The following is a 24,122-nucleotide window of genomic DNA, read 5'->3' as shown; positions in this document are numbered from 1 at the left end:
ACGGGATAAAACTCATGTCATCAGGGACTGCCCTGTTCTCACTTTGAACTTTCTTAATCAGAGGTTCTTACGCACAAGAACTGTCTGATGATAATTTAGGATCGGCGGTAAGTTGATAAAGCGATACTTCATTTATTTAAAAAAAATCTCTAGTGACCGCTATTTCTCAGCAATTCATTACTGAATCTTCTTTGCCACCGTCCTATACATAATTTCTTAAAACTTACATCAACGTAGATTTGCAAATCGATATAATTGAAAGAGAGATCGTGATTAAACGTGACTTATAGATGTTCAAATAGGTGGTTGATTATTGAGGCGCGGTGGCCAAGTGGTAAGGCGTCGGTCTCGTAAACCGAAGATCGCGGGTTCAAATCCCGTCCGTGCCTGTAAATATTGCCTGTCTTCTTTAACAAGGCTTTTGGCTAACATTCGCCTAACGCAAAAATATTCATAATAAAGGTGTTTTTCCTTTTTTTTTACTGTATTCAGGATTTTAGACAACAATACTTTGCTAGATTTTCGTAGTGCTTTAGCGAGAATAACAAAATTATACCCAACGAAAACGTGATCATCGTTTCATTAGTAGACGCTTCCAAATTGTTGACATATTACACACATTATGGAAGAATGCATTCAATATGTTTGGACAAAGTATGTGTATTTCTTCTAATATAGTGCCCTGAATTTGATATTAATTATGTGGTCTCCGAAAGATTAGAGATATCAAACACAGATAAGGGAACCTCCTGTCAAACGATTAGATTTTAGTTCTGAACAGCGGAACAGAGCGAAAAATATCTGTAACCTCTTCCATCTAGGCTTTGCCACCAGTAATTAGCATACAGAAGACCAACGCATGCCTATGGAACTGCGTCTCGTCTTTCTCGGCATACCTTTCAAACGGCAGGATTAAACATTAACTTCCCCAAAAAATATCTACAGATGGCTTGCTTGCTCTATTTCAACTGTTCATTTCTAATATCGTTTCAGTGTGTTTATTTTTTTCCCCCTATAGTCTGTCTGGTTTCCCCGGGAATAGAGTTAACCGGTAATGGCGAAAATGCTGCTGCATAGTCTACATTTCACCAGGTTATGATCAATCTTCATTGTCTCACTCTCTAACTGCTCCTGTTCACTCATTGTGTGGAAAACCTTGTGTACATCTCACCCCCATGGTCTGCTAAGGTATTCCGTAGCAGAAACAACCGTGCATGCCCCTTCCTGATTGTGATGATGAGATCCCATTTCTTAAGTCTGCTTCTCATCCCTCAGATGTAGGCGGAGCATTCGAGTATTTCTGCCGTTTGATTTTCGATACTTCCTGGAACGAGAGCGGTCAACTGCTGAACGGCTGCCGAAAGAAACAATGTCTCTCTCAATCTCAACAAACTGAAATATGCTCGTTGATTCAGGAATTGAATCTGGAGCGCACATGCGTCAGCCTACATTGGTGAATCAGCGGTGAACAGAGATATCAGCTTTTAATCATTGATATTAAGATATGGAATGAGCTTCATGGCCCAGCACATAGACTTAATTATACAATAAACACTCTGTAGTCTTGACTTTATCGAGACATTAACGACGTTCAACGTGTCAATGAACATTCTAAATCTATCTTCTTGTAATGTAATTGTTAAAGTACCCAAACGATTGGAACATGGTACGCTATGGTGTTGCAATCCGGCGATTTAAAAAAAACCCTGCAGATTAATTCAATCTGCTCAATGTTCAACTGAGACGTCACTATCCTGTAGTTACAACAGAGCTGCTAAAATAGAAACAGAAAAGTCAAACTAACAGCATCAATCATCAAGGATTAACGTCGCCATTTAAGGCCAGTATTGGATTTAGTTGTGTTATTTATCTATATATATTGAGCTGGGCATTTCTTTATCTTTGTTCAACTTGTGCGTGCCCTCATCTCCGTATGCTCTGCTCAGGAAAGTGCCTCACTTACATTGCAGCTGTTAAGTGTCAAAGACAGAACTGAAAAGATAACTCTTCCAAGCACATGCTTGGATTCGGAAAGTGGTAGTCGATTGAATTCCAAATCATGAAGGTCTAGAATTATATGGTTAGGTACCTGATGGCAGCAATCGATGTCAGTCTACAGAGTACCATCGTATAGAATAGTTGTGGGATTTTTTTCTGATTCTATTTGTATTTTTATTGCGGATCAAAGTCATGTAGGTATACAAATCACAACTGCTCAAAAACAACAAATATTGCTATTTTATAAAAAGAGTACTCGAGGACCTGTAGGACTCTGCAGCCTCGCTGCTATTTGCATTGTTCAAATTGACTCCCTGTCCACCTTGTGTTACATTAGTTGCAATTCAGCCACAAAATGGTCTTCTGGTCCCCGACTACCTTGGGTTGACGTATATTTAGAAACATCTATAACTAAGTCATATAGTCACACTTTTATGGCCTAAGGAATCCCGATGTTTGAATCAAGTCAGTCTTCTTAAACGCCTCCGCAGCTTTGATTACTGTCTGTCTAACTGACTTTGGACAGCATCATTGCACGTAAGCCATGAACATCCAGTAGCATGTTGCAGGTATCAACCATTCCCATTGCAAATAATCATACTTTTACACCCTTTGATTCTTCAATGACTCGTCCGATATTTTGCCTTTAAAAGCACTGTTAAAATGTTTCGGACGATGAGCCACGTCAATCCCATTAAAACGCAAGATCAATTTAGAACCCATTGTAATATAATGTATGTATCGAAAGTGGCACATTAGCTTCTGCTTCACTAAAAAATAAAGAAACGCTCAAAATTTGGATTTCAGTGAAAAAAAAATATGATCCCGGAAAAAAAACCCAATGTTCTGATAAGCAACACACAACACACTGTTACGTACCCACTAACTGGGTGTCTAACCAGCAGAGAAAGAAGTATCCGTTGCAGTCTGGTGGTACTATTTTCAAATAGTGTTTATTAGTAAAAGACACAAATCAATATCAATAATGCAAATATATAGATAATACACGTTAGTAATAATAAACCTAAAAGTGTGGGCATAATAATAATCAATAATAAACAAGCTCTATCGATGTCTAGGGAATAATGAATTGCCATATAGAAGTATAAATTTCAGTTCAGTTCATACGTGCTGAGGTAGATGTTGGTTGTTGTGTTGTAATTGTTGGAGAGAGAGAGAGAGAAAGAGAGAGTGAGAGAGAGAGAGAGAGAGAGAGAGAGAGAGAGAGAGAGAGAGAGAGAGAGAGAGAGAGAGAGAGAGAGAGAGAGAGAGAGAGAGAGAGTGAGAGAGATCTGTAACAGCTACAGGCAGGCAAACCTTCCTTCATGTTCTTAATCCATCGTGTCCTTGTGGCCATTCAGTAATTTCCCCTCCTTCAGCTACACCGTTCTTCTGTGGTGGACTCGCCACTCTGGCATGAGTGGACACATACACAAGCCCCCACCGGCCCTGCTATAACACTGTGAGTTAAACTGACCGATCCTTTGTTCGGTCTCCGATGCCCCACACTTTCCGGTGGGTTCCAACACTCAACCAGTGCTCAATAGTGTGTCTCCTGGTGTGTCTGAGGGGTGTCTCCCCAGACCTCACTTTTATCCCTACTCACGGGGTATCAGTTGTCAATCAAATTTGAATGGCTTTGTCAATCAAATCAGCCCACTCCGACTGTCCACTGAGGAATTTTAATGAACAGAATGGTATAATGTAAACAATCCTCTCAGAAGCCATATGTCTTTCAGAAGTCATAATATGGTCAATCAACAAGTACCTCTCTCCCTACTTTATCTCTTTCTTATCTGTAGCAGATGTTCCAGTTCCAGCATGTTTTCTCTTGCATCTCTCTCTCTCACTAGCAGCATAGTAATAGTAACAGTTTGTGATTCTCCCGGGGGGGGGGGGGGGGAGAGGCATGGGCAACTCTGCACCCTTCTGCCTATCAGAGTTGTTCATCCTTCGTAACACCCCTACCCTTCTGAGAATTTTCACTAAGGTGAAAATTAAGTAATACAGCGTCTTAAAGAATTGCAGAATCTAACAAGATACAGAAGTGTTCTTAACTACACAGATAATACAGATATACATTCAACAGCATCTGGATAAACAGTCAGCGATTACATTGTAACTCCGTTTAATATGTTGTATCTTAATATCAAATTCCTGTAGCATCAGACTCCAATTTAATAACCACCTATTTTTCTTTTCATTTCGTCAGCAAAAAAAATACTAAAGGGTTGTGTTCTTAGCTTAGGTGTATATTACAAAATGTGAACTAATACAGGTGTGATTATAATATAGTACATTACAAAAGTTTGTGCAAATACTAATCTCTATTTTACATTTAAACTTAACAGTCAATCTTCCATGGTGTTGTCTTTATTATTTGCATGCTTTGTCGAATTCCCTCAAAACCAGATCCTATTTTTCAACGTGGCATTTGGTCAACCTTTGCCCCTTTATCACTAAACTCTCACATGGTTAGCTTGCTCACCAGTGTGGAATAGGCCTTCACATACTCTTTTCATAGGAGTTAACTTATCACCAAAGTTTTCTAAACTTAGCCCATTTTCTGAACTTCCACACAATTCTTTATTTTTGAGGAAGTCATTAATTTTATCTTCAGAACCCTTCATTCTATTAGTTTTCAGTTTAACAGCTGCAAGTGATCCCTCTTTGTCAAAACAACACTTTTGGTTCTGTCTCTCAGAATCACCTCCTTGAATAACATCAGCGAGTTGTTTACCTTTAAATTCCAAAACAAACTGTAATGGATTCACAGGCACCTTGTTAACAAGCCATTGTTCCTTTAGCCTGGTTATTCCTTCTAAAACCAATCCTGATTTAAATTTTCTTTATTCAATTTAGGAACAACACCTTTCCCTTCTCCTTCAAAAATATTCACATCGCCAGCTTTCCTCTCCTCACTAACTTTTAACACACCTTCTAACACAAACAACTGAGAATTCTCACTTTCCACTGGCACCAAGGTTAACCCTTTCTTCACTGAACCAATTCCATCTGACCCAAAAGGACTGAATTGCTTTTTAACTCAATCAGATACCTCAGAATTTTTCTGCGCTTCAACACTAGTTTCAGTATCCTGTGACTCCACAGGTACCGCAACAACCTGAACACAAGCAAACGGGACAACTCCCTCTCCTAGGCTTTCAATATCCGTCCCTTTTTCAAATTCTAAGATCCCCTGATCCTCCCATTTACTCTCTGGGCAACTCCCATCCGGAGTAATCTCAACCCCGCGGGCTGAAACAACTTCATCTGCTAACCCAGCAGACTCCTTCAAGGTAATGGCGTCCTTTTCATCTAGAACTGCCCTTACATCATTATCGGAAAAACATTTAAATTCTTCAACTTCTTCAAACAGTTCTGTCAAACCAGACAGATCATCCATGTCCAACCCTGGACCTTCTAACTGGCTCATCTGTTTCTCATCTTTACTCTGTGCCTCCATAAAGTCCCTCCTGGCTAAGGGTAGGTCTACCTCCTCTCCTTTACTCTCTTTCACCCCACTATCCTCCGTTTTACCACCCTCTAACCCCTCTTAGTCGGTAAAAACGTCTCAGCCAAAGCAACACTGCACTCATTTAAACTGTCCTCTTTCTCAGCCGCCTTTCTCGACATGCTGCGTGTGATTGCGCATGCGGGATAGATCTTAGAATCTAGGGGCGGGTCCTCAGCACTCACAGGCTTATTTGTCAGCTTCACTGCTGAAAACAGGTCACCACCTGCTAACTCATTACCAAGAAGGACGTCCATGCCGTCTCTCGGTAGTTCTGACCTATTTCGACTGGTCCAGATACCAGGTCACATATTAAAATGATCCTGTGCAAAGGTACAGCTTCTGTCCCTTTTCCTATGCCTCTTAATGCCACCTCTCCAGTTTCAGGACCGAAATCTAGCACCTCACGTAGGATCAGTGACTGATCAGCCCCAGTATATCTCCAGAACCTCACTGGAACTGGTGTTTCTCCTACTTTCACTGACACCGTCCCTTCCGAAATAAATTTCTCACGCCCCTCTTGTGCTCTATCTACCTTTGCCTCCCTCATGGATCTGCTGACCGACTCAATGCACCCTGTAGGGATTGCTGTTTTCCCTTTCCCTGTCTCCTTCTTCGGAGCAAAGCACTTAGGTGCAATATGACCAACTTTTCCACAATTATAGCAGGTCAAGCCAGGAACCTTCCGCCTGCTTGCTTTTCCTCGTCCTCATCTTTTCCACTAGCTCCCTGCTTATTCTCAACCTTAGCCGGTGGACATTCTCTACCGTCACTACTGCCTTTCTGGTAACTCTTATTTGGGGGAAACTTTGTCTTGTGGGTGAGGGCATATTCAGCTGCTAACCTGGCAAATTCCGATATAGACTTATTCGTCTTCTCTTTCAGATACGTCTGGATATTATCCGAAACACAACCTTTAAAGTCTTCGATCAGAATTAACTCGGTTAAACGATGGAAATCGTCCTCCACCCTTTCTGCAGCACACCAGCAATCCAAGAGCACACGCTTCTCGTAGGCAAACTCTGTATACGTGTGATTCCACTGTTTCTTTAAATCCCTGAACTTTTGTTTATACGCTTCAGGTGCCAATTAGTAGGCCCGAAGGATAACCTGTTTTACTTCCTCATTATCCTCATACTCTTCCATGGACAATGCCGAATATGCCCGTTGAGCCTTCCCTTTTAAAACACTCTGTAACAACGCCACCCACTGATCTCTGGGCCGCATCTGATTCACTGCCACCTTTTCAAAATGCAAGAAGTACCTATCAACGTCTGTCTCCACGAACGGAAGTACTAACCTAAACTCCCTAAAAACATTAAACTTCTCCTCTCGGTCTGACCCGCTACCCACATGTTGCCATCTCTCCCTCTCGAACTGCCGTTGTTTCTCTACATCCTCCATCCATATTTCAGCTTCCTCTTTCCTCCTTTCAGCTTTCCTTTCTTCCGCCTCTGATTCCAGCTGCGTCTCCTTCTCCTTCTCAGCCAACCTTAATTGTCCTATCTCTAACTGAACCTCACTCTCGGCTGGTTTCATGTCAGGGAACAAATCCAATGCATCCATTTGGAAAACACCCACGGTTACATAATGCATGGCTGTTGTCCTCTGTATCTCCCACTTTCTCATCGACGATTTCACCGCCGAGAGCTTTAATAGTTTCGCAACGCTCACCAAGTTCACCTTCCGGGCATACTCCAATGCCCCCGAAGTCGGGTTGTTTATAAATTTGTTTATTTCCATCTCTGCTGGTTTCCCGTCTGGTTACGCACGCAACCAGATCAGATAATGGACTTATAGCCTGATTTGGTAATCAAATCCTGGAAGACGAGGCCCTGAATTCGTTATGTACCCGGTAATTGGGTGTCTAACCAGCAGAGAAAGAAGTATCGGTTGCAGTCTGGTGGTACTATTTTCAAATAGTGTTTATTAGTAAAATACACAAATCAATATCAATAATGCAAAGATATAGATAATACACGTTAGTAGTAATATACCTAAAAGTGTGGGTATAATAATAATCAAGAATAAACAAGCTCTATCGATGTCTAGAGGATAATGAATTGTCATATACAAGTATAAAGTTCAGTTCATACGTGCTGAGGTAGATGTTGGTTGCTGTGTTGTCATCTTTGGGGAGAGAGACAGAGAGTGAGAGAGCGAGCGAGATGTAACAGCTACAGGCAGGCAAACCTTCGTTCACGTTCTTGATCCGTCGTTTTGTTGTGGCCATTCAGGTATGACCCCTCTGTCCTTCAGCTAGATCCTTCGTCTGTGGTGGTCTCGTCAATCTAGCATGAGTGGACACACACTCAAGCCGCCACCGGCCCTGCTATAACACTGTAAGTTAAATTGACCGATTCTTTGTTCGGTCTCCGATGCCCCACACCTTCAAGTGGGTTCCAACACTCAACCAGTGCTCAATAGTATGTCTCCTGGTGTGTCTGAGGGGTGTCTCCCCAGACTTCTCTTTTATCCCTACTCACGGGGTTTCAGTTGTCAATCAAATTTGAATGGCTTTGTCCATCAAATCAGCCCACTCCGGCTGTCCACTGAGGAATTTTAATGAACAGAATGGTATTAGGTAAACAACACTTTCAGAAGCCATAAGTCTTTCAGAAATCATAATATGGTGAATCAACAAGTCTCTCTCTCCCTGCTTTATCTCTTTCTTATCTGTAGCAGATGTTCCAGTTCCAGCATGTTTTCTCTTGCATCTCTCTCTCTCTCTCTCTCTCTCTCTCTCTCTCTCTCTCTCTCTCTCTCTCTCTCTCTCTCTCTCTCTCTCTCTCTCTCTCTCTCTCTCTCTCTCTCTCTCTCTCTCTCTCTCTCTCATTAGCAGCATAGTAACAGTATCGGTTTGTGATCCTCCCGGGGGCTGGGGAAATGGCCAACTCTGCACCCTTCTGCCCATCAAGCTGTTCATACTTCGTAACAACACAAAATGCTGGTGGAACACAGCAAGCCAGGCAGCATCAGGCAGACTGACGAAGAGTCTCGGCCCCGAAACATCGACAGTGCTTCTCCTTTAGATGCTGTCTAAAGCATCTCCTTTAGATGCTGTCACATTTTGTGTGTGTTGCTTGAATTTCCAGCATCTGCAGATTTCGTCGAGAATGTTCTGATAAAATGGGTCTCTCCATATGCACAATCTGAATGAGGAAACAGAATTGAATTGCATCACACCACCAATTTAGAGATAAGTGCCGAAATTTCGAGACTCAGTACTGAAAATGGGTGCAGGACCAGGATGTCATAAGCGAAGGCCTTCATATTCCAATTTATCGAGCAGTAACACCAGAAGTCCGTACATCGGTATAATGCTCTCCATTGTCGATCCATTTCGATCTATCAACTGCATTGAACAGAGGGGCAATCGAATCCCCGCTACGGTTGATTCTCAATTACGTTTTGAAACACACACGTACAGGAACCCGAGATCTTCCGTTTTAATCGTCTACGTCATCGAAATATTGGAAAACAGTTTATTTCAAAATCAAATATAAAACATCTGCAAACATATTTCTGAAATGACAAATCCATTGTTTTCCGACTTTTTGCTCTGTCATGATGTTTGCCTATTGTTACTTCTGCTATGCCGTCTACGAAATGGATTTACTGATGAATTGTTGAAATAGTTTATCCGTTTTCTTCTCATAGTGGCTGAGTAGTTAAGGCGTTGTTCTAGTGATCTGGAGGTCGCTAGTACGAGCCTCGTCTAACTTGGTGTGTCGTGTCCTTGAGCAAGGCACATAACTGGCATATTGCTCTGGAAAGACACTGGTGCCAAGCTGTATCAGCTCCTTCCCTTCCCTTGGACAACATCGGTGGCAACAGCCAGTCCCCCATGCAACCGTTTCCAGGCCTTCGTCCTGGAACATCTCAAAGGGGAAAATCGATGGTCTCTCGAGGTTAACAGATGTCTGTATATTTATTTTCTTCTCGTAATGTAATTGCTGCAAGAACTGAGAAGCGCCAGCACGCACCCACTGTCTTAGGGAATGAATCTTGCTCTCTGTTGTAGGAACTTTTCAAATAGTTGTTGTCGGCAATTTTCAAAAATAAAATCCAAGATATATGAAACACAACAATGTACATAGAGACGGCCGTGAAAAGAATTTCGACCTTCCACTGCTTATCATATCTGTGGCATTCTATATTGAATTAGTGCCATTGGACCGGAGATACTTAAGAGCTCTAATTATCAAAACAAAATGAGTCTGATCCTGAGAGAAAGAGGAAAAGTATCAATAGAAAGGCTTCAGCATGCACTGTGTCCATTCATAAACTCTCCATATAATTGTATTTTTTATGGCGCAGGACCAGATCCGTTATCAGCAACATAGATCGCTTCAAGAAAAAAATAAATAAAGACGTTTATCAAACCACCTAAGCAGCAAAATGCTCTTATAACGATGGGATTTACTCGCAATAGTCAATAAATTCGGAAGGAAGAAGACAGAGAGTGAGAGCGAGAAAGAGAGAAAAGAAAGAGAGAGGAAGAGAGAGACGGAAAGAGTAAGAAGAGGACTAGGGAGACAGCAGGAGAAATAAGAAAAAAAAACATTAGAAACAGCGAGTGGGAAAGAATCAGCGATTGAGATAAAGAGAGAGAAAAGAGTGAAACAGAAAGAGACAGAGAGAAACAGAGAGAGAGAGAGAGAGAGAGAGAGAGAGAGAGAGAGAGAGAGAGAGAGAGAGGAGAGAGAGAGAGAGAGAGAGAGAGAGAGAGAGAGAGAGAGAGAGAGAGGATATTGTCACAATTGATGTTCCTGACGCATCCTGATGCATAGATTCATAGAATACCTGCAGAGCATTACAAACACCTTTTATCTACCGTTGTGCTGACCATGTAATCCACAAAAATGCATAGAATTTTCCTATCACATAGTCCTCTAATTTCTAAGCTGCAGGTACCTATATAGGTTTTTCTTAAAATACGGTGTTGTATGCGCCTTTACCACTTTCACCGGTAATGTATCCCAGGCACCCGACATTATCGCTGTGAAAAAACTTCCCCCTGTCATCCTACTTCCTACTTCCAAGCAGCATAAAAAAATTTCCCTCGTGTTAACAACTTCAGAGCTGGGAAATGTATTTTGCTATCCACACGATCAATGTCTCTCTACAACTTGTACACCTTTATCAGGTCACCTCTCATCCTCCGTCACTCCGAGTAGGAAAGGTCTTCACTAAAGCTATTCTCAAAAGGCATGCTCTCCAATCCAGAAAACGTCCTTGAACGTACTGTGCACTCCCTCTATATTATCCTTAGATGCAGATAAAACCTTCGATAGGATTGAGTGGAATTTATCGTTTTGAGAACTTAGAAAAGATTAATTTTGGGCCTAATTTTATTCTTTGGGTTAAATTAATTTACTTGTCTCCTACCGCTCAGGTTATTGCAAACTCTCAAATTTCTTAGCCCTTTAAACTACAGCGCGGAACTAGACAAGGTTGTCCTGTTAGTCCTTTACTTCTGACTTCAGATATAGAACCCTTAGAAATAGCATTTAGAGAACCTAACATTTCTGGTATACTAAGGGAAGGTATGAATCAGACGATTTCGTTATACGTTGATGATATTTTACTTTTTATCTCTAACACTGAAACTTTACCTTCAGTTCTTTCTTTAATTTCCCAGTTTAGTTATTTTTCAGGATATAAGCTGAACTTACATAAAAGTGAACTATTTCCTTTAAATGACCTAACGTCATCAAATGCCAAATTTCCGTTCCAAGTTGTTACAAGTCAATTTACATATCTAGGTGTAGCAATTACTAAAAACTTCAAGAATTTATTTAAAGAGAACTTAAACACTTTATTGAATTATGTGAAAAAGACGCTTTCTAAATTGTCTCCTCTTTCTTTATCACTGATTGGCCTAATTAATTCGATTAAAATGAAGACTCTTCCTAATTTTTAATATCTTTTTTTAGGCATCACCTATTTTTACTCCTAAGACCAACTTTGATTCTTTTGATTCAATTTTAACATCATATATATGGAATAATAATCAAGCTCGTTTGAGTAAAGTGTACCTACAAAGAAATAAAGAGATGGGTAGATTAGCCCTACCGAATTTTATGTTTTACTATTGGGCTGCCAATATAAGGAATCTTACTTTTAGGTCCTATTATATTTATCGTAAAGATTGCCCATCATGGGTTTCCTTAGAAGTTAATTCTGTAAAAGATTCCTCTATTGTCTCTCTCTTCTTGGATCATACTCTTCTTTTTCAGCAAATAAAACAACAGATAATATAATTGTTAAGCAAACTTTAAGGATTTGGGCTCAACTTAGGAATTTTTTTGGTTTAGCGAATTTTTCATTATCATCTCCCATTCTGCTTAATTATTTTTTATCCCTTCCATCACTGACAAATTCTTTAAGGATTGGGATGAACTAGATATTAAGTGTTTTTGGGACCTGTTTATCTCAGGGTCTTTTGCTTCATTTGACCAATTGTCAAATAAATTTGCACTGCCAAAAACACATTTTTACAGATACCCTCACATTCGAGATTTCTTACTTTTCCAATTAACTACTTTTCCTATGGGTCCTGATAGAAATTTACTGGACGGTCTTTTAAATTTAAAACATTTTGTTAATGGCTCTATACCGGCATCTATAACTTGTTGATTGATTCTAGACAAGACTTTTCAAATAAAATTTAAACAAAAAGCTTGTGAGGGTCACCTAAATTGTCAGATTTCTGATGAAAGATGGAATAAAATTCTTAAACGGGTTAATAATTCATCTTTCTGTGCTCGTCATTATGTTCTGCAATTTAAAGTGGTTCACAGATATTACATTTCAAAACAGAAGCTGTCCAGTTTTTTTTTTTCCGAACGTTTCTCCACTTTGTTATAAATACAACTCTGCTGATGCCTGTTTAATTCATATGTTTTTGTTTTGTCCTAAAATTGAAAAGTTTTGGCGGGAAGTAATGCATACATTCTCACAACTTTTTAGGGTCCAATTTGATCAAAATACCCTTACCTCCTTGTTTGGTATCATTGCAAATGAAGATATAATTTTAAATACTCCTAACCTACAGGTTTAAGTTTTTACCTCTCTTTTAGCAAGGAGAGCAATCTTGCTTCAATGGAAGGAGTCTACCGCTCCTACACTTCTTCAGTGGCTACGTGATATTATGTCTTATTTTAATTTAGGGAAGACCCTCTACTCAGTCTTAAATTCGAAACAATCTTTTTATGATATCTTGGGACCTTTCCTAAATTTATCTTCCAATTCATAAAGCTTAACAGTGCACAGAATTTTATGAATATTTCTATCTTCTCTTCTTAAGCGAATATGTTTTTTTTTTCTAATCATCCATTATCATCTATCAGCTTTTTTCTTTGGTAGTTGGTAGGGGTTGACATTTTTCTTTATATATATTTTTTATGATATATGACCTATCCAACAATTTTTGATTACGGAGGGTATACCTTTATGTGATATGATCAATTTTATTACAATATATGAATGTACACTCTTTATGTTGAGATGTATCTATGTGTTGCACTCAATAAATCTTGTTTTTTTTTCTTCTGAATAAAAATACTGTAAAAGGAACTGGAGGGGGGCTAATATCCTTGCGGTAAGGTTTGTTAATTCTAGATGGCGGGATGCAAAATAGAGATGCACGGTTTAGGAATCAATGGGTCAGAATAGTTAGGGGAAATGTTGTGGAAGCAGATGCTGGTAACACATCAGACAATGTCAGGAAAAAAAAATATGCTAATGACGTCATTATTATCCTGACCGCTTTAAATTTCAATGCAATAACTATCATATAATATGCGGACGAGATCAGGGCATGAATCAGCAACTGGAATTTTGACGTTATCGCTGTTCGTGAGACTGGATTGCAGGAGGGTCAGGAATAGGAGCCCAATGTAGAGGGATTGAAGGAGGGGTTAAAGGAGAGACGTGCTGTTAAGAATCAGGGGAAATATTACCGTTGAGTTCTGTCAGGACTGCCTGGACACCTACTGAGGCATTGCGGTGGAACTGAGAAATAAGAAAGACATAAATACCTTAATCGGGCTTACACAATGGATGGTTGGAATGACAGATAAGTCAGATGGGGGAAGGGAAGAGTTGATGTTTTATTTGCTATTGTACGTGGAAGGGGATCGATGTTTTGGAAATTTTACTTTTTGTTATTTTTTTGTTTGGGGTTTAATCTCTTTTGAATTTGTCTACAGAGAGTAACAATTTCAGGTTGTATTTTGTAATATTTATTTGATAAGACACGCACCAGAATAATTGTTAAACTATTCATCAACGGCCAGTCGGGGTTTCGGTTTGATTGGTAAAAGTAAATTCAATGAACTCAGTGCACCGTCGCAGCTGTGTCTTCTGTATTAACAAAATCATAATGATGATCTTCTGACTTTAGCTCTGCGAGGCATCGGCGAAGATAGAATTCATAGAAAACAGGAAAAAATAAGCTACAGGTGAAGGATTACGTTTTGTTTTCCTACTCATCCTTATACGTTATCAGCTGGAACAGTTGAATACTAGGCAGCATATTTTAAGGCTCCACTTGTAGATTGTGTGAAGACAGAAAGACATTCAGTGTCCTGGATGAGGATAATTGCGTGACGTGCATCCATCTGCAGCTTCTAAAAACCCACATTGAGGAGTTGGAATTAGATCTGGATGCAAAATAGATACTTTGGGAGGCTGAATTGGTGATAGATAGGACTTACCGAGACGTTGATACATGCATGGTGCAGGACTCCGGAAATTCGTTGACGGTCAAGAAGAAGAAAGGGGTTAAAGAGACAGTGCAAAGTCCCCCTGTGGCGATTCTCCTCAAAAACAGGTACGTCACTTTCCATTCTGTTGGACAGCATGTGACCCAATAAGGGAAAGTGACAGTGGTCGGATATCTGCCAATGCATCTGTCAGTTAAATAGAAGGGAGGAAGTGAGAAGAAGCGTGCTATGTGGGTAGTGCGTTGGATAGTTTGGGGAACGGCAAGAGGTTCTGTGGGAAAAAAAGAGATTCCCAAATGCTCTGATTACTCCAGGATACCAGACCCAGTATATCTCGGATCGAATCCTCAGCATTCCTGAGTGCAAGGATGAACAGCAGAAGGGGTATGCCATGTCGCTGTCCAAATTGTGTCGTTCAGCATAGCAAGTTCAGAGAGATATGTACAAAGTAAAAGGCGAGATCCCCCAAGTTTTGATATTAGTATTGCCACCGGTGCCACATGCTGAAGAGTGCATAATTGAGGAGATTATACTGTTTAAACACTTTGCAAACGAGTTGGTATCACAAGATGTAATAAGATTCTTGATTCTTAGGACTATCTTCCTGGGAAATTGGGAACTCCACAAATTTGCACCTGACCTTGAGCGGGGCTAACACCCGAGAGGGAAGGCTTGTTGGTTTTTCACTTAAGACTTAAACTAGTGCTGCAGATGGGTGCGAACGAGAGGACGATCATAGTTATCAGAGAAGTTGTGCAGGCAGATTTGAGTGAGACTACATCAAGGTCCACTGGCAAAAGATTGAGTATGGTGCGCCCAATGTCCTGAGCTGTCCATATTTCAATTCCAGGAGTAGGAAAGGCAGATTGCTCAGGGCATGAATTATCACCTGGACTGATGACGCTGTATTTCTCAGTGAGACTTTGTTGCAGAACGTGCGGGACAATAATCAGGGGTTCCGCTGTTTCAGAACTGACAGAGATGGAGGGATTTAAGAAGGAGGATGTGCTTGTTACAAAACTGAACTGCCAAGTAAGGCTATCAAGTAGAGATACGTCAGATTTTTATGGAGCACAAGAAATGCATGACAACACTTAACAAAGAAATTAGGAAAGTTAAAATAATATCTGGAGTTGTTCTCGCAGGAAAGGCGAAGGAGAATCCTATATCTTGTATCTTTAAGTGGAAATGTTACTAACTGGGAATGGATTGCAAAGGGCAAGAATGGTCCTTTGGATGACCAGAATGGTAGTCGTTATGTGGAGATAAATCATATATGGAGAATCGTACATCGATTCTTTGCATCGGTATTTGATTCTGAAATTAATACACAATTCCTAAAAGGCGGGAAAGAGACCGCAAATTCATGGACACTGAATAAATGACAGAGGAGCTCGTGTTTGCTACTCTGGAGTAAAACAGTGTGGAGAGAACAGCAGGAGCTGACGAGGTGTTTCCTCCGATTCGAAAGTCAGATATTGTCGGAGCACTGCAAAGATTTTCAAAAGTTCATTCGCAAAACAATCGGTACCTGATGACTGAATGATAGCAAAAGTATTTAGTTTCTGAAAAATGGTCCAAAACAGATATTTGGAAATTATAGGACATTCCGACTGACAACAGTTGCAGGCCAAGTACTGGAAGGTAACCAACTAATGGATTCCAGTGTATAAGTTAACTCGATTTTCAGAAGGCATTTAATAAGGTCCCACATAGGATTTTGGTGGGTAAAATCAACGCTCACGGCATTGGGGGGAAGACATTGACATAGATATAAAACTGGTTGGCAGATAGAAAGCAAAGTGTAGCGGTGAATGGGTTTCTGGGAATGGCAGGTGGTGACTAGTGGGGTGCCACAGGGCTCGATATTGGGAACACAGCTGTTTACGATTTACGTCAAAGATTTAGATGAAGGCATTGAGAATAACATCAGCAAGTTTGCAGATGATACTAAGCTGGGTGGCAGTGTGACATGTGATGAGGATGTTAGGAGAATTCAAGGTGACTTGGATAGGCTGGGTTAGTGGGCAGATACTTGGCAGATGACGTTTAATGTGAACAAGTGTGAGGTTATCCAATTTGGGAGTAAGAACAGGAAGGCAGATTATTATCTGAACGGTGTAAAGTTAGGTAAGGGAGAAATACAAAGAGATCTAGGAGTCCTTGTTCATCAGTCACTGAAGGTGAATGACCAAGTGCAGCAGGCAGTGAAGAAAGCTAATGGAATGTTGGCCTTTATTACAAAGGGAATTGAGTACAAGAGCAAGGAAATCCTTTTGCATTTGTACAAAGCCCTGGGGAGACCACACCTGGAGTATTGTGTACAGTTTTGGTCTCCAGCGTTAAGAAAGGACATCCTGGCTGTAGAGGAAGTGCAGCACAGATTCACAAGGTTAATTCCTGAGATGTCAGGACTGTCTTACGCAGTGCGGTTAGAGAGACTGGGCTTGTACACGCTGGAATTAAGGAGATTGAGAGGGGATCTGATTGCAACATATAAGATTATTAAGGGATTGGGCAAGATAGAGGCAGGAAATATTTTCCAGATGCTGGGAGAGTCCAGTAACAAAGGGCATAGTTTGAGAATAAGGGGTAAGTCATTTAGGACCGAGTTAAGGAAAAACTTATTCTCCCAGAGAGTTGTGGGGGTCTGGAATGCACTGCCTCGGAAGGCAGTGGAGGCTAATTCTCTGGATGCTTTCAAGAAGGAGCTAGATAGGTATCTTATGGATAGGGGAGTCAAGGGATATGGGGACCAGGCAGGAACCGGGTATTGATAGTAGATGATCAGCCGTGATCTCAAAATGGCGTTGCAGGCTCGAAGGACAGAATGGTCTACTTTTGCACTTATTGTCTATTGATAGTATGCATAGTTTTTAGAGGAAGTTACGGGAAATTGGTAAAGCAAGGCTGTGGATCTTGTCGATGGGTACTTTAGTAGGGTATTTAACAGTGGCCGACATGGGACGCTGGTTAAGAGGGTTCAGTTTCTCCTGAAGGATTTAGTAGGTAATATTACTATACATTCGTTTTGTAGAGGAAGCCAGAGAATTTACAGCGTGCGTCTTTGACCAAGGGTCTGTAACTAGCTGTGAGTCACATGGGTCTGTGCTCGATAAATTGTTGTTTTCCATCCATTTTATCGATATGAATGATAATGTGATTAACTGCATTAGTATATTTGTGGATGACACCATGATTCTGGATGTAGTGGACATTGAGGGAGTTTTCCATGGCTTTCAGAGGGATATATATCAACTGGTGCAATGCGCTGAAAGCTGGCATACGAAATTTAATGGCGACACGTGCTAGGTATTGCAATTCCTTTAGACCGACAGGATAGGTCTTATACAGTGCATGGCAGTGCACTGAGGCGTGCGATAGTACAAGTAGATCTGGGAATACAGATGCTTAATTCGTTGATGGCGGCGTCAAATTTTGATGGGGTCAGAAGTCAATGTAATGGCACATTCGCAGTTGTATATTAAGTACAGAAGATGTGATGTAGGAGTTGTACAGGACGTCAATGAAGTTTAATTTGGAGTATCATATGGAGTTCGGTTACCTACCTACAGTAAAGATTTAGACAAAGTTGAGCGAGTGCAGATAAATTTTAGAACGACGTTGCTTAGTCTGTCGGTCCTGACTTGTAAGGAGCATTTAAATAGGTTAGAATTGTATTTTTCGAAAGTATAAAATTGTGGGGAATCGTGGTAGATTTATATAAAATTATGAGGTGAGTTGATAGCATGGATGAAAGCAGGCGTTGTTCTAGCAAGATGGATGGGTCTACAAACAGAGATCATGCTTAAGGTTGAAATATGAGAAAATTGAGAGGAACATGATTGGAGAGGTCTTCACTCAGAGGCTCGTGAGAGTGTGGAATGAGCTGCCTCCACATGCTCCATGCGAGCACGATTTGAACATGTCTTAAAAGTTTGGAATGATACATGGGTCGTAGCGACATGGAGTACTCTGGTCCCTTGCATTTCGATCGGAATACGAAGTTTAAATTATTTTCGTACTGACTATATGTACCATAGAGCGTATAAACATGATCTGCTTCTCCATTACTCTACATTCTCACACATAATTTTATGAAATCAGCCATTTGAAAACAAAATCCATTCAGACTGAGATTGTTGCAGGTGACTTATTCGATCTCTTAAAGGTTATAATATGGGGCAAACTAAACCCAGTCTTTCACAAAGTGACAACCTTCATTTTCATCAAACTGTTACTCAATAACTCCACCGCCCACCCCCCCCCCCCCGCCCACCCCCGTCACTCTGCTCCGAGAAACATTCCTGGATTTGGTAGAAAAAAAATAATGTATGCAGATTCATGAAACATGGGAGGGCCATTACCACATGAAGCTGAATCAAAGGATCGAGCAAAATTAGCCTCGGATTCAACGTATTGTCTTTTCATTGTTGGAGCTCGGACCAGCACCAGCCCGTCTACACCTCAGAATCCTGTCGACCGTATGCAAATCGGGCACATAAAAATCTCCACCAAAGAGAGAATCCAGCGTTGTAGTCGAGGATGCTGGCTTTATTATATAGAAAGCAATCCATACTGCCCGAAGCAGCAGTGTCGGAGGAACTGGTCAAGCCTTCCTTTGTCTGGAAGACTGTGACACTAGAAACAGTACTCATCATTTCATAGATGTTGGTGCCAAGCGGAGGCCGATAATTTACTGGGGTATGAACCGCTGGGAATGAAAATTCCTTTTGGAACCTGAGACATTTATACATCGCAACATACCGCTGCCGGCGTTCAGACAGTTCATATCCGGAACTGTCTTGGTCGGCAGCCTGCAGTGGTGCGAGAACAACTGGCAGAAGACATTGATCTTCTGGACGCGGACAGATAATCTTACTGAACTTTGGTTTACATTTCATTGAATCTCGTCACATGCACGTGATCTCGGCGCACACTTGGCTATCCATGCAGAAACATTCCGTTAACTGGAAGGAAGGGATCCACTCTGTACGTTCCAGTCACTGCAAGAATGTACAGTCTGTTAGGTGTTTAGACTCCAGGATTCGTCCTAGATCAGCAGCCGAAGACGGGGCAGACGTCTATTCCGGGTAACCTGGCGCCGTCAGGAAGCACAGTTCTGCCTTTAGGACACAAGCCAGCCCCAGCAAGGAAGGCCGTGCGTTTCTCGACCCTGTTCTGCAGAGGTGCCCTTGAACTAGATCTCTAAGTCCAAAGCAAACCAAGAAGGTGCTCAACGACTATGGAACTCTTGCAGCTAAACCAAAGTGCTCCAGATGCCAGGTACTGCCTAAGAGGAAGGTTCTCAAACAGAAACCATCGGAGTCACGTCACTGGAGTACAAGAACCTGTTGTTGTTGGTGTTCGGGGAGATTGGCGAGGATTCTAACTGTGATTTGGCTTCTATTTCCTGTAAAGACCCTCGGAGACGACGGGGAAGTTCTAGGGATCTGCCAAAACATCCGCGGTACCGACAGATTCTCAGAAGTCATGCTCGGACAAAGGCTGGGAGAAAATTGCAGTATCTAAGCCAGTAGTAATCCTTTCCGTTTACAGGGATTTGGATGAAGTCTGCAGTAAAGCAAAAATCCCGACCTCTCCCCGGCACTAACCATAAGACAGTGCAAAAGATCTAATCTCAGGTATGTGCCCTCTGCGGATCGATTATAAGCCTCCTCAGATTCGGAGAGAAGAGGCGTGGAAGCGTATATTAAGGGCCCATTGGCCCTGGAATTCATTCGTCCTCCATTTCTGTAGCCAGCGCTGGCTTCTTCTTCGAACAAAACAAGGACAGGAACTTGCGACCTTAGAGCATGTGTGGAGGACTACATCGCATAATGGTCAACAATCGTTACACTGCTCCACGCATGAACAGTGTTTTCCAGATTCTACAGGAGCAAGAGTAATATCGAAACTGGACCTGTGGAGAACATAAACCCTAGTACACCTTAAGGAGGGTGAGGAGCAAATTTGTAGGGAGATAGCAGATATATGTAGGAAGTACACGTTTGTCATTCTGGGAGATTTTAATTTTCCACCCATAGACTGGGAAGCCCAATCTGAAAGAGGGTTTGATTGACTGGAGCATAGAAAATGTGTTCAGTACAGTCTGTTTATTTGTTTGTTTATTTGACTCTTTGTCCGTTTATTTATTTATTCATTCATTCATTCATTCATTTATTTGCTTATTTGATTATTCATTCAATCATTCATCCATCCATCCATTTATTTATTTATTTGTTTGCTTGTTTGTTTGTTTGTTCGCAGCGATGCATAGAGGGTACCAACTAGAGAACGGGCAGTGTTGGATCTCCTGTTGGATCTCCTGTTAGGAGAAGAAAGGTCACGTGACGGAGGTATGTGTTGGGGAGCTCTTCGGGTCCACTGATCACAATGCCATTAGTTTCGATATAATCAAGAAGACGGATAGGACAGGACCCAGGGTTAGGATTTTTAATTGCAGAAAGGCTAACCATGAGGAGTTGCGAAAGGATTTAGAACAAGTAGATTGCGACAATTTGTTTTATGGGAAGGATGTAATAGAGAAATGCAGGTCATTTAAAGGTGAAATTTTGAGGGTGCAGAATCTTTATGTTTCTGTTAGGTGGAAAGTAAAGGTTAAAAGTTTGAGAGAACCATGGTTTTCAAGCGATATTGGAAAATTGTTTAGGGAAACGAGAGAGAGCTATAATAAATACAGGTAGCATGGAGTAAATAAAGTGCTCAAGGAATATAAAAATTGTAAAACGAATCTTAAGGCAGCAGTTAGAAACACTAAAAGAAGATATGAGGTTGCTTCGGCAAGTAAGTATAGTGAGGGCTAAAATTGGTCCCTTAGAGAACCAGAGTGGTCAGCTGGGTGTGGGGGCAAAAGAGAAGGGGGAGATTTTGAACAACTTCTTTTTTTTCGGTATCCACTAAGGAGAAGGATATTGAATTATGTAAGGTAAGGGAAACAAGTAAGGTAGTTATGGAAACTATGATGATTAAAGAACAGGGAGTACTAGAGCTTTTAAGGAAAATAAAAGTGGATAAGTCTCCAGGTATTGACATGATATTCCTTAGGAAGTTGAGTGAAGTTAGAGTAGAAATAACTGGGGCTCTGACAGAAATATTTCAAATGTCATTAGAGACCGGGATGGTGCCGGAGGATTGGCCTATTGCTCAGGTGGTTCCATTGTTTAAAAAGGGTTCTAAGAGTAAACTTAGCAATTATTGGCTTGTAAGTTTGACGTCAGTTCTAGGTAAATTAATGGAAAATATTCTTACAAATGGAATATATATATAATTATCTGGATAGTCATCGTCTGATTAGGAACAGTCAACATCGATTTGTGCGCGGATGATCATGTTTGGCCAAACTTACTGAATTTCTTCCAGAGATTACAGGAAAGTTGACGAGGATAATGCAATGGATGTTGTCTATGTGGACTTCAATAAGGCCTTTGACAAGGTTCCACACGGAAGTTCAGTTAGGAAATTTAAATCGTTAGGTATTAATTTTGAAATAGTTAAATTGATTCAACAGTGACTGGACGGGAGATTCCAGAGAGTAGTGGTGGATAACTATTTGTCAGGTTAGCGGCCGGTGACTAGTGGTATGCCTAAGGGATCTGTACTGGGTCAATGATGTTTGTCATATGCATTAATGATCTGGATGATGGGGTGGTAAATTGGATTAGTAAGTATGCAGAAGCCACAAAGCTAGATTGCGTTGTAGATATTCAAGTAGGTTTTCAAAGTTTGCAGAGAGATTTAGGCCAGTTAGAAGAGTGGTCTGAACGATGGTAGATGGAGTTTAATGTTGATAAAAGTGAGGTGCTACATTTTGGTCGGAATAATCAAAATAGGACATACACGGTAAACGGTAGGGAATTGAGAAATGCAGTAGAACAGAGTGATCTAGGAATAATGGTGCATAGTTCACTGTAGTTGGAATCTCATGTGAATAGGGTGGTGAAGAAAGCTTTTGGTATGCTGGCCTTAATAAATCAGATCATTCAGTACAGGGGTTGGGATGGAATGTTAAAATTTTACAAAGCATTGGTGAGGCCAAATTGGCAGTATTCTTGGAGTACAAGTCTAGTCACCGAATTATAGGAATGATGTCAACAAAATAAATAGAGTACAGAGGAGATTTACTGGAATGTTATCTGTGTTTCTGAACCTAAGTTTCAGAGAAAGTTTGAACAAGTTAGGTCTTTATTTTTTGGAGCGCAGAAGTTTGAGAGGGGACTTGATAGAGGTATATAAAATTATGAGGGGTATAGATAGAGTTGACGTGGATAGGCTTTTTTCCATTGCGAGTTGGGGAGATTCAAACCAGAGGACATGAGCTGAGAGTTCGGGTGCAAAAGTTTAGGGGCAACACGAATGGGAACTTCTTTACTCAGAGAGTGGTAGCCGTATGGAACGCGCTTCTAGTAGAAGTGGTGAGGCAGGTTCGATATTGTCATTTTGAAAACAAAATGGATAGTTATATGGACAGGAAAGGAATGGAGGGTTAAGGGCTGAGTGCAGGACTATGGGCCGAGATGAGAGTAAGCGTCCGGCACGGACTAGAAGGACCGAGATGGCTTGTTTCCGTGCTGTAATCTTTATATGGTTATATGGTTATAAGAAGGGCGTTTATTAATTAACTGGCACAACAGCCAGTCTTTTCTCTGGGGTTCAACCGCAGTTCAACGGCTAGACTGAACGGGTGAACCAGGATATGGAATGTACGCTAAGATGCCTGACGTCTGAAAGGCAGAACGAGTGGAGCGACCACTTCATGTCAGCAAAGTTTGTCCAAATGTCTTTACGAGATTTGTCACTTAGGATGCCACTTTCCCACGCTTCACTAAACAGGAGGCAAATGTTAAAGATCTCAGCCGACGCTGGAAGGAGAGTTGGTGGTAGCTTCTACATGGAAGGCTAGAGTCATGGCTATCCTCAAAAGAAGGCAGGAAACATTTTTGCAAGCTGGACAACATGTCTGCTGTCCACCTAGGATTTGCCTCTCCGATGGGGTCTCAGAAACTGGCGGTCAAGTTCCTCAGCCCCTTCAGAATTTTCAGGAAATTTAACCCAATATCCTACAGCTTGCACCTCCTTTCCATGTTTCCAAGTTAAAAACTTCAGCACGTCAGCTCCATCAAATCAGCTCCGCTAGCACTCAGGTTTGTTGAACGCTAGCGGATTTTCATGAGGTGGAAAAAAAATTAGGAGTCGAATGCTGTTCGAGTTGTTCAGATATGGGGCAAAATGGAACTTTGGCATTGACGACGTAAATTCCCAGTCTCCAGATGTTGCTTTCCTCCGCATATTACAGGTGCCTTAGATTTATGTTGGACAGGCTCAGAAATGACGTTTACCCAAATACGGCGGACTTTGCACACGGAGTGAAGCCACTGGCCACAGGTTATTAAGGGTACCCGGAACACTGTGTACTGGTACATAAACACACTTCTTAAAACGCATCATATCACTTCAATGAAGCGGACGGTAAACACGAGCCAATCTCTGAATCTCCAGCTGCAAGTCACGCAAAACATTTGTGCTCTGACGAAGCAATGTACATCTACTTTATTTTAATTCTTTATTCACAATGGCATCGTAAGTACACTTCGCATTTTCACGAGAGAAATGAAATACAAGCAATTTATTTTATTCAGCTGCATATTTGTTTCGAATTCGTTTTTTTGTCAAGTTGCAGCTTAATCTATCTTGGATGTCTCTGAACAGGCCTTTCGGTCAGCACTCAGCAACGAGACTGGAATTCTTGAACGCTGTTTCTTTTCAGTCGTGCTTTTTTAATCTGGGGTGAAGTGTTACAAAACCTAGATGCTATTCAGTCCCTCAGGTCGGCGAGGTCCACCATGGATTGGATTGGA

General features: G+C 41.1%; 1 non-coding gene across 1 annotated transcript; it reads left to right on the top strand.

Moving 5' to 3' along the window:
* The first annotated feature begins 317 nt into the window (after positions 1-317).
* trnat-cgu (transfer RNA threonine (anticodon CGU)) lies at positions 318-389 on the top strand. The gene has a single exon. It is a non-coding gene; the product is annotated as a tRNA-Thr (tRNA).
* The last annotated feature ends 23,733 nt before the right edge of the window (positions 390-24,122 follow it).

This window comes from Hemitrygon akajei, chromosome 25 (assembly GCF_048418815.1).
Source record: "Hemitrygon akajei chromosome 25, sHemAka1.3, whole genome shotgun sequence".
NCBI classification, from domain to species: Eukaryota; Metazoa; Chordata; class Chondrichthyes; order Myliobatiformes; family Dasyatidae; genus Hemitrygon; species Hemitrygon akajei.
The sequence above is the reverse complement of the archived record's forward strand: the minus strand, read 5'-3'. Positions and strand labels throughout refer to the sequence as shown.